This window comes from Pteropus medius, unplaced genomic scaffold (genome assembly GCF_902729225.1).
Source record: "Pteropus medius unplaced genomic scaffold, Ma_sr-lr_union100, whole genome shotgun sequence".
NCBI lineage: Eukaryota > Metazoa > Chordata > Mammalia > Chiroptera > Pteropodidae > Pteropus > Pteropus medius.
In genome coordinates, this window is record NW_024348531.1 from 586,161 (window position 1) to 596,893 (window position 10,733).

The window sequence follows — 10,733 nt, forward strand, 5'->3', positions numbered from 1 at the left end:
TACTTTAAAACTTGTGCCTTTTTAAAGTCATTGTTTCATCTTTGTTCTTGCAGAATGAGATGTATTTTTTATTTGTAGATAGATTTTTATTAGATCTGTTAGAGTACTTAATTTCATTTAATTGCGGTGATTTGCTAATTGTACTGTCATTCACAGTTGTATATTAATGAAGCTAACTCGAGCCATATCCAACTCTTCCATTTTTGTTTGTCTTTGTACACACAATTGCATATGCTGAGGACACTTAAGTAATTCTCATTCTTTGAGTCTGCTCAAGCAGACTACCTTTCGAAATCTTATTGTTCCTCTCCAATTTCCCAGTCTGGTTCAAGCATTTACTGAGCCTGGGGTGTGTGTGCATTAGCATCCCAGGGGTAGATTTAATTTATTTCAAACTGTTTTGAATAGTAATATATTTTAAAGGCTCCAGGGTAGAAAGGTTGAAAGGGAATTCAGTGAAGTTTCCTTTCCTCTACTCCCTCCTCATCAGAGGATGTTCCAGTGGAAGGAACATCAGGAGATGGGTTCTAGGAATGTTCTATACCTATGACTAATTGGAGCTTTGAATTTCTTCTATAAATTGATAGTCGCTTCTTAAACATCTTTTATATTGTGCAGTTCTTTAAAATCAAAGACTTAAAAAATTTCAATTGACTGACAAAATTACATCAATTTCGCATGTACTGAAAATGCATAGGAAAGCAAGAAAATGCGAATTAATGACTGTATAGTAGGATTAGGGATGCTGTTTTAAATTTTCTGTAATTTCTAATGCAAGTATTCTAAAGTGGTCCTCAACTTTTTTGGAACGCTCCTATGATCTAACGCTTGATGATCTGAGGTAGAGCTGAGGCAGTGATGCTAGCCCTGGGGAGTTGCTGCAGATACAGAGGAAGCTTCACTGGCTGGCTTGCTCACTGCTCACCTGCTGTGCGGCCCAATTCCTAAACCACAGACCGCTACTGGTCTTCATCTTGGGGGTTAGGGACCCCTGTTCTAAATTATCTTTGGCCATTCTTAGTAAGATACTTGGACCACACCAGCCAGCCCTTTCCCCGCCCCCACTCCATTGTGCTAGTCAAGTGGTTCCTTGCTCTCCTCACTTTGTGTTTTCTAGTTTTCCTTCCACTCTTAGGCTTTTGTTGGGAGGGGAGCCGAGGGATCCTCTGGTGAGTGGACATAATTCCTTCAGCAATGTTTAGTGGTTGAATGGCCTACCTGAAGGAAGCCTCTGTTCTGACTTCTTGGGATTCTGAGATCCTTGCTTGAAACCTGTAACTTAAAACTTTAGTTTGACTTAAAGGCTGTTTATCCCTAAGTGAGAGCATTGGGGTAGAATAATTACATTGAACTGTATTAGTAGAACAGTGGGTTAGACAAATCAGTGTTTCGAAGAAATACGGAGGCTGTCTAGTGCTGATAGGGAAGCATGACCAATGTCCTAGTTTCTTTCTAGCTTTCTGCCATCTCTAGCACATAGTTTCCATTCTCAAGATCAGCTCTTTTCTCATAGTATGAGTGCTATAAATACTACCATCACCCTCTTCCTAGGCACAAAGATGTAAGGGAATAGGTATGCACATTTTCTGTCACCTCAGCACCACCACTTAGTGACTTTTTCTCAGCAGTTGGTTATGTCTCATACTATGGCTGCAAGGTAGGCTGGGAAATGGCTTAGGCCAATTGCTGGGCTGAACAATCAGTTTCATTAGAAAGGAAGAGACAAAGGGAAGTGCGCATGTAACTGCAGCAGAGTGCATTAGGAGCACCTTGGTGTAAAGAAGGCTGACAGCCCCTGCTCCACCCTTGTTAATGCCTAGGAAGCATCAGTTGGGCAGGGCCCCTCACAACCCCTTTTGGCTTGAGAAATTCTCAGTTGAGACTGGAGAGGTTCAGTCGGAAGGGCTGTATGGGACTTTCCACCTTGGTAGGAACAGGGAGCTGGTTAGGTTTGTGTGAATAATACACTATATTATCTCTAGTACAGGGACTGGTACAGAACTGGAACTAAAAACATTTTCTCAAACTAGAATAGTTTTAGGTTCACAGCAGAAAGTACAGAGTTCACATATACTTTGCCCTTACCTCGCCCCCAACTTTCCCACTGTGGACAACCTGACAGCAGCGGTACACTTTAATAAAGTATTTTTTGTCCTCTTTCCATTAAAGTTTTTTCACCATTAGAAATAGAAGCTTAGCCTATTGTTCCATGGAAGGACGCACAACTCTGAGTGCCAAAATTGACTGGAAAATTAGTGACAGAAGCAAGTAATTAAAATTTTTCAGAATTTTGCATAAACTTGTCAAGAGCTAAACTTGGAGGACTGAGGACAGTATTACAAACTTGTCAAGAGCTAAACTTGGAGGACTGAGGACAGTATTACATTAGACCAGCAGAGGAGAGGAAAACACACAATGAATTGTTTATCCACTGAAGAGTTTTACCAGCAAGCAGTAATACAGGGACTGAGACTGCTGTCAGACCAGTGAGTGCTGGAGCAATAGTCCCTGTACTTAGGGCTCTCTGGGATGAGCATGGTGGAACTCTAGATGGAGTGCGGGGGATGGGGCGCATCCAAGGACAGAGGATGATGGATTTGCCTCCTTTCCCCAGGGACTAACCGGGGTGACCACAAAGCTAGGAAAGCCTGTGTACAGCATGGCACTTTGGCAGTGAGAGCTGGAGCACTTGTAGCTACCAACCAGGAGGTGCTAGGGAGGCACCGTGGAAGGCCTGCTCAAAGGACTTCTTGCTAAGATAACCTCAATTTCATTAAGATATGGAATCTTATCTAAAGTGCCCTAGCTCTTGGTGTAGGGGTAGATTGTGACCAGATCTGACCAATGAGATGTTTAAGGAGTTGTAGAGCGTTTCATAAGAGGAAGGTTCTGGAGGAGAAACTGCCTCATACTACACTCTGCTGTTTACCTTTGAACACGGTTGTATGATGATCAGAGCTTCTGCAGCCATCTTGTGACTACAAGATGAAGTACCCCCACAGAGAGTGGGCGCACTGTTATTTGGAGAGGAAAGCTCTCTTCATGGGAGTCCACATAGCTCAGGAAAGTCCAAGAAAAGCCCTAAGTGTGCTGAAGTGTGAGTAAGATGACAGTGCAGAGGCCATCTAGGAAAGAGCTCTGTGGCTGAGATAAGGATAATAGAGACGAGACTGGATATCTGGCATCTGGAGGAAACAATAGGACCCTAAATGTGAGTGTGGCATGCCATAGGGGAAAAGCTGAAGTGAAAGACATTATTTCAGAAATCTGAATCTTAGAAGCTGTAGTCAGCAAGGACCAAGCTCAGACAACATGAGGACCAAACACCCCTCACTGGTGCTGAGGTGTTAGCCATTTGGAAACTTTGATCAACCTCAGGGAGGATAAAGGGTAGGGGAGAACCCTGAAGTTGATAAGACTACTAAGATTGCTTTAAATCAGGACGATTACCTTAAATGGATGAAATTTCAGTTTTCTATCATTGGCAGAAATAGGGGCTCAAGATACTCAGAAATAAAAAAATTTACATTTGTGTGCAACTGCAAACTACATAGCTGTTACATTTCTCACAGTTAATATAGACTAAGTTTCTTGCAACATCTCATTTCATATGACAGGCTCTGAATAAATGCTGTGTGTGTGTGTGTGTGTGCGCACATGTGTACACAGTCCTTGCTTTGTATGATACCTTATTATCAGAAGTTCATGCAATCATATCCTTCCTTAGCTTTGCCTGGTAGAGAATCATAAGAAATGAGAACAAGTTTCTACTGTGAATGAGTTTGCAAAGTGAAAACTGCTTGGATATAATGTACACTTTGCTTCTTAAAATATGCCCAGCTCCCTTCCATGTCTTGCTTCCCATTAGTCTAGGACCCACTGGTCAGAGATTCTCATGGGAAATTGTCCTAAACTCCTAGTTTGCATCACCAAGCCTATTGGCAGCTTCTTAGGAAGTCAAACACCAAATCCTTTCATTGCTTGTGCTTTCAGTGTCATATCCAAAAAAGCATTGCCAAGACTGATGTCAAACATTTTTTTTTCCCTTACATTTTCTTCTAGGAGTTTTGCAGTGTCAGGTCTAGTGTCTTTCCATTTCAACTTGAAAGACTTCTTTGACCATTTCTTGCAGGGAAGATTTAGTAGTAATAAACTCCCTTAGCTTTTCGTTTGTCTGGGATCCTTAATTTCTCCCTTATTTTTTGAAGGTCACTTTTGCCAGATGTAAAATTCTCAGTTGACAGGCGTTTTTTTCTTTTTTAAAATATAGCATTGTTGCTTTCTGGCCTGCGTGATTTCTGCTCAGAAATCTATTAACAATCTTATTTGGGATCTCTTGTACGTGATGAGTAGCTTTTCTCTTGCTGCTTTCAAAGTTCTTTTTGTGTTTGGCTTTTGACTGTTTGATTATAATGTGTCTTGGTGTGGGTCTTTTGGATTTGTCCTCTTTGGAAATTATGAGCTTCTTGAATTTGTGGAGTTTTGTCTTTCCTCAAATTTTGGAAGTATTCAGCTATTCTTTAAATAATCTCTGTACCCGTTTCTCTTCTGGGACTCCTATAATGTGTATATTGATTCTCTCAATGGTGTATCACAAGTTCCTTAAGTTCTATTCATTTTTCTTCATTCTTTTTCTCCATAGACTCAGTAATTTCAAATGACCTGCCTTCGAACTTACTGATTCTTCTTCTTATTTGTGTCAGCTATTGAACCCCTCTAGTAAATATTTTAATTCAGTTATTGTATTTTCAGCTTTAGAATTTCTCTTTGGCACCTTTCTATACTTTTTCTTTGTTGATATTTTTATTTTGTTTATATATCATTTTTCTGATTTCCTTAGTTCTTTGGGTTTTCCTTCAGCTTGAGCACATTTAAGACACTTGCTTTAAAGATATTTAAAGTCCACAGCCTTTGTTTCTTTTGTTGAAAATTGCGCAAGTGAGAAAATAGCCACATCTTGTCTTTGCAAGCAAGCATGGAAGACCTCCAGTAATTAGGAGGGCATGTACTCAGCCTTGAGAACCATCCAGGGTGAAGCTAATATCTTCCTGTTTTTTTGTTTGTTTGTTTGTTTTTTGTTTTTTCTAGGCATGAATCTTGTTTGGGCCCTATGCTTGCCTTCCACCACCTCCAATTTTCTCAGATTACATGGCTGCTGTTAAATGTATTAACTTCCCAAAGAATCTCACCATAGCTTCTCAGGGCCTTAGATGATCTTTTGTGTTCCTTTGCCTGAAATTCTTGCTTCAGGCATCCATGGGTCTGTGGTTCCTCTGCAGTTTTCATGTGCTGCTCTGTCCTCCACTTCCTTCAATGACTTCTGCAAATCTGAGATCTGAGATATGCTGTTGTTCCCTGTCTGAATTCTGAGTCAGGCAAGACAGAAACCAGTCCCTCTGGTAGCCCACAGACTAACTTTTTGTGCCTGAGGGAGGGAACTGGGAATTGGGTTACTTCCTCTCAACCATGCCATACCTGGAAGAATGCCAAAAAACTTTCTACCATTTGAATGAGGCTTTTTCTTTATTGGCTGTTTGCTTGGTTACTGTAGATTTGTGTGCGTGCGTGCGTGCGTGTGTGTGTGTGTGTGTGTGTGAGAGTGAGAGGAAAAACAAAGGACTTTTATTCCTATCTCAAAGGGCAGGTCTTCGCAGGACTGGGAAGCGAGTTCAGATGGCGGTGAGGAGGCCCCAACTTGCCAGCAATGAACAGGTTCCACAGGACCGTGATGAGTCACTGTGATGAGTCCCTGCGCAGGAACATCTCAGAGATTTAGTGGGCCTCATTGACTTGCTTGGACTTCTTGCCCTTGCCACTCTTGGCGACTTCAGTCCACATCTCTTTCACATTCTCCAGCACCACATTATAATGTCTGTCAAAGGCCTTCACATGGCCCAGCCACATCTTGTGACAGCTGATGAATACCTGGGTGTTGTTCTTGACTGACTACATGAGCACAGAGAATGGACTGGTGTTAAACTTTTCCTCCTTCCGTTTCTGCAGCTACTCTGGGGTCATCTCACTCTTGGGCTTGTTGAAGAGGCTCATGATGGTAGTGGCTATACTCTGGGATCACTTCCATCTCGTCCACGTTGCTGATGCCTGTCAGTTGTTATAGATCTTTGACTGCTTTCCAGAGCTACTATAAAGTAACTTTAGTCAATCTCAAGTTGTATTTTAAATTTTTCCTTGGGGGAATGAGGGCCTCCAGCTTTCTAGTCTGCCACCTTATTAACTCTTCTTTATTTTAGCCGTTCTAATAGGTATATAGTTATATTTTCTTACGGTTTTAATTTGCATTTCTGTAATGGTAAATAATGTGAACATATTTTCATGTGCTTATGTGCTGTCATTATTTCCTGTTTGATAAAATGTTCATATTTTTTGCCCATTTTCTGTTTGGATTGTGTTTCTAATGTTGAGCTTTCAGAGTTTTAAAATTTATTGTAGATAGGAATCCTATGTTGAGTATATGGTTAGCAATATATTCTAGTCTATAGCTCATATTTACTTCCTTTAATAGGGTCTTTCACAGAAGCAAAATTCTTATTTTGATAAACTCTAATTTATCATTTTTTCTATTGTTTTTTTAGTGACATGTCTAATAATTCTTTGCCTAGCCCTATATCCCGAAGATTTTCCCCAATATTTTTTGTAATGTTTCAGTTTTACGTTTTACATTTAAATCCATGATCCATTTTGAGTTAATTTTTGTGAAAAGTGCAAAATTCTTTTTTTCCACCTATGAACATCCAATTACTCTAGCATCATTTGATAGAAAGGCCATCCTTTCTCCATTGGAAAGCTTTTGCACCTTTGTCAAATATCAGTTAGGTCTGTTTCTGGATTTACTATTTTGTCCCATTGGCATATATGTCCCATATGGCGTATCTGCTAGTAACACACTGTCTTAAATACTGAAACTATATAGTAAATATTAACATTGCATAGAGTGATTCTTCTGTTCTTTTGTTTCAAAGTTATTTTAGCTATCGTGTTGCCTTTGCCTTTCTCTGTATATTCTATAATAAGTTTATGTCTGCAAAAATATAGCCGGGATTTTGACAGGAATTGTATAGATTGATTTAGAAAGAATTGATATCTTTACTGTATTGAGTAACCAGAATATAAAAAACTTTTTCAAAAATTTTTTGATGAGCATTTTGTAATGAGCAAGATTACAGGTCTTCTACATATTTTGTTACATTTATAACTAAGCATACATTCTAAATTGTATTATATTTCAAATTTTAAGTTACATCTTGCTTGTTAGTGGATAGAAATGCAATTCATTTTTATGGGTTAGTCTTATACCCTGTGTCATTATTGAACTCAAGCACTAGTTTTAGGAGTTTTTTTGTTTTTGTTTTTGTTTTGAGATTCTTTGAGATTTTTCTACATAGGCAACCATCTTCAAATGATGACACTTTTACTTGTTCTTTTGGAATCTGGATTTTTTTTTATTGACTTTTCCCTTAAATTGAGAAGAAATCCACACAATGTAAAATTTGCCATTTTAAAGAAAATCCTGACTTTAGAAAATTCTGAGAAACATGGCAGAGTGAGAGATGTCCTCAGATCTCTCCCCTTGAAACAATAATAAGTTTGAACATCTAAAATTCAACAGAAAACACCCAAGCTGCACACTAGCACGTCCGAGTGTGGGATCTGCGCGTAAGAGCTAGATCAGAACCCCGGGTGGCGGTGGACGGGGTGAAATAAAGAAGCTCCCTCTCACAGCTGCCAGAGCTCCTTGTAAGAGGAAGGGGAGGGGCGAAGGTGCAGCGACTTCCCTGATTAGCCTGCCTGGAAGTGCCGGAATTTCTAACAGCCAGCAGCAGGTCCCAGTCATCAGGGTAGAAAGCAGAGAAGCGGGATGGGACAGCAGAGAAACGACAGTTGTTTTTTTATCGGCCCCAGTTCCAAAACCAAGGCTGAGCTGCAGCCCCCAACCCCCAACCCCAGGGCCTTATCCTCTTCAAGACCACTGCAACCCAGAAACCGAACAAAAGCTGCCAAGACTGAAGCTACGTCTCGCAGCCTCTGGAGCTCCCTGCAGGAGGAGGGGGAGGGGTGAGGTGTGGTGACTTCTCTGATATACTGCCTAGAAGGGCTGAAACTTCTAGCAGCCGGCAGCAGGGCCCAGTCATCAGGGCAGAAAGCAGAGAAGTGGGACAAGACTGCAGAGAAACAACAGCCCCGTTGCAAAATGGAGGCTGAGCCGCAGCCCCCGGCTCCCAACCGAGAGAGCCCCTCGCCCCATACCCTCCGAGACTGATCACCATGGAGCCTGAAGGGAATCTGAGCAAATGCTACCAAAATTGTTGCTAACACTGACAGAGACTGAAACTGAGAGTAACAAGTGTGATTAAATATCTTTAAGAAAATAAAAAAGACATTTAGGTTTTGTATAAAGCAGAAATCCAAAAGGCTTAGATGCCACCTAATGGAAACAAAAAGAAAAGCACCTTTGTAGCAGGCTAAAGAGAGACCTTTATATAATAAATCTTCTTTCTGGAAAAACAACAGAATACACTTCCATTAATGCCCAGGTGGAGAAATACTCCATTAAACACCAAGAACAACCAAGATGACAAGGCATCTCAGAAAGAGAAAAATCTCCAGAAAATAAGCTTACAGACATAGGAATATGTGACTTAAATGACAGAGAATTCAGAATGGTACTTCTGAAAAAACTCAGTGAGATCCAAAACAACTCAACAGTTTCAGGAATCGAAAAAAAACCCAGATGAGCAGAGCAAGGAGATTAAAACCCTCAAAAGGAATGAAATAGACCTTCTGGAGATGAAGAACACATTGCAAGAGTAGAAAAATTAAATAGCAACCTTGGGAAATACAGTCAACCAAATAGAGGAAATGATCAGTGATATCGAAGACGGAAATCTAGAAATAAATCAGAAGGAAGAAGAGAGAAACCAAAAATGAAAAATAATGAAATAGAAATACAAGACCTACCTGATACCATCAGGAGAGGAAACATAAGAATAATGGGCATTACAAAGGCGAGGAAAAGGAACAGGGACTAGAAAGCATTTTCAGACAAATAGTGGATGAGAATTTCCCAAATCTAAGGAATGAGCTGGAACTTGGAATTCAAGAAATCAACAGAACACCCAATTATCTCAACCCAAAAAGGCCTTCACCAAGACACATTGCATTAAAGTTATCAAAAATCAACGACAAAGACAGAATTCTCAGGGCAGCCAGGAAAAAAAAAGACGGTAACTTATAAAGGAAAGAAAACCCATTAGACTATCATCGGATTTCGCAGCACAAACCTTACAAGCCAGAAAGGAATGTAATCAAACATTTAAACTATTAAGTGAAAGGAACTACCAGCCTAGAATAATGTATCCAGCTATACTATCCTTTAGATATGAAGGAGAAATTAAGACCTTTCCAGACATAGAAAAATTGAGGGAATTCTCCACTATGAGGCCTGCTTTACAGGAAATACTGAAAGAAGTCAGCTCACCTAAAACAAAATGGCAAACAAACAAACAAAAAGCATAATTAGGAGTAAGGTGACTAGCAGGCTGATAAAAGCAGAGGAGCGAACCCTTACTATGAACAAGGCATTATAAGCTTTAACAATAAGAAGAGATTTGCAATAGCAAGATAGTGATGAACGTTCAGCATACATAGGGACAAAATGAACAACAATGACTGAAAAGGGGAAGATTCAAATATCCAAATTCGCAAAGGGGAATGAAGATAAGGCACACACAGAAGAAAATGGATGACTATATATATACAACTATCCTATTCATATTTGTAATGGTAAACACACACCAAAGATTCAGAACTGAAGTATATAACATAAAACAAGAAGAACCAGAGGCAGAACCCACAAAAGCCAACCAAAACAAGAAAACAGAAACACAAGGACAAGGAAGCAATGGAAACACCAAGCTACCAGAAAGCAAAAGGTAAAATGGCTATAAGAAGACCTCATATTTCAATAATCACCCTAAATGTAAATGGACCGAACTCACCAATAAAAAGGCACAGAGTTGCAGAATGGATCAAAAAACAAAACCCAACCATATGCTTCCTCCAGGAGACACATCTCAGCTCCAAAGACAAATATAGACTCAAAGTGAAAGGGTGGAAAATGATATTTCAAGCAAATGGCATTCAGAGAAAAGTGGGAGTAGCGGCACTACTATCAGTGAAATAGACTTCAAAATTAAAAAGGTAAAGATACTGAGGGACACTTCATAATGATAAAGGGAATCATGCACCAAGAAGACATAGCACTTATTAATATCTATGCTCCCAATCAGGGAGCCCTGAAATATGTAAAGCAGTTACTAACAGAACTAAAGGGAGAAAAAGACCAAAGCACTGTCATAGTAGGGAACCTAAATACCCCACTATTGGATATGGACAGATCACCCAAACAGAAAATCAATAAGGAAATAATGTCCTTCAATGACACTGTAGTCCAACTGGACATAATTGACATTTACAGAGTCTTTCATCCCCAAACAGCTGCTTATACATTCTTTTCTAGTGCACATGGAACATTCTCAAGAATCGACCACATACAGGGACACAGAAATAGCCTCAACAATTATAAGAGGGTTGAAATTATACCAACTATATTTTCTGATCATAATGCTTTGAAACTAGAGATCAACTACAAAAATAAATCTGGAAGAACCACAAATACATGGAGATTAAACAACATGCTACTCAAGAATAACTGG

At 39.8% G+C, this 10,733-nt stretch overlaps 1 pseudogene; it reads right to left on the reverse strand.

Moving 5' to 3' along the window:
* Window positions 1–5,628: 5,628 nt before the first annotated feature.
* LOC120616455 (small nuclear ribonucleoprotein Sm D2-like) lies at window positions 5,629–6,048 on the reverse strand (annotated as a pseudogene).
* Window positions 6,049–10,733: the final 4,685 nt, after the last annotated feature.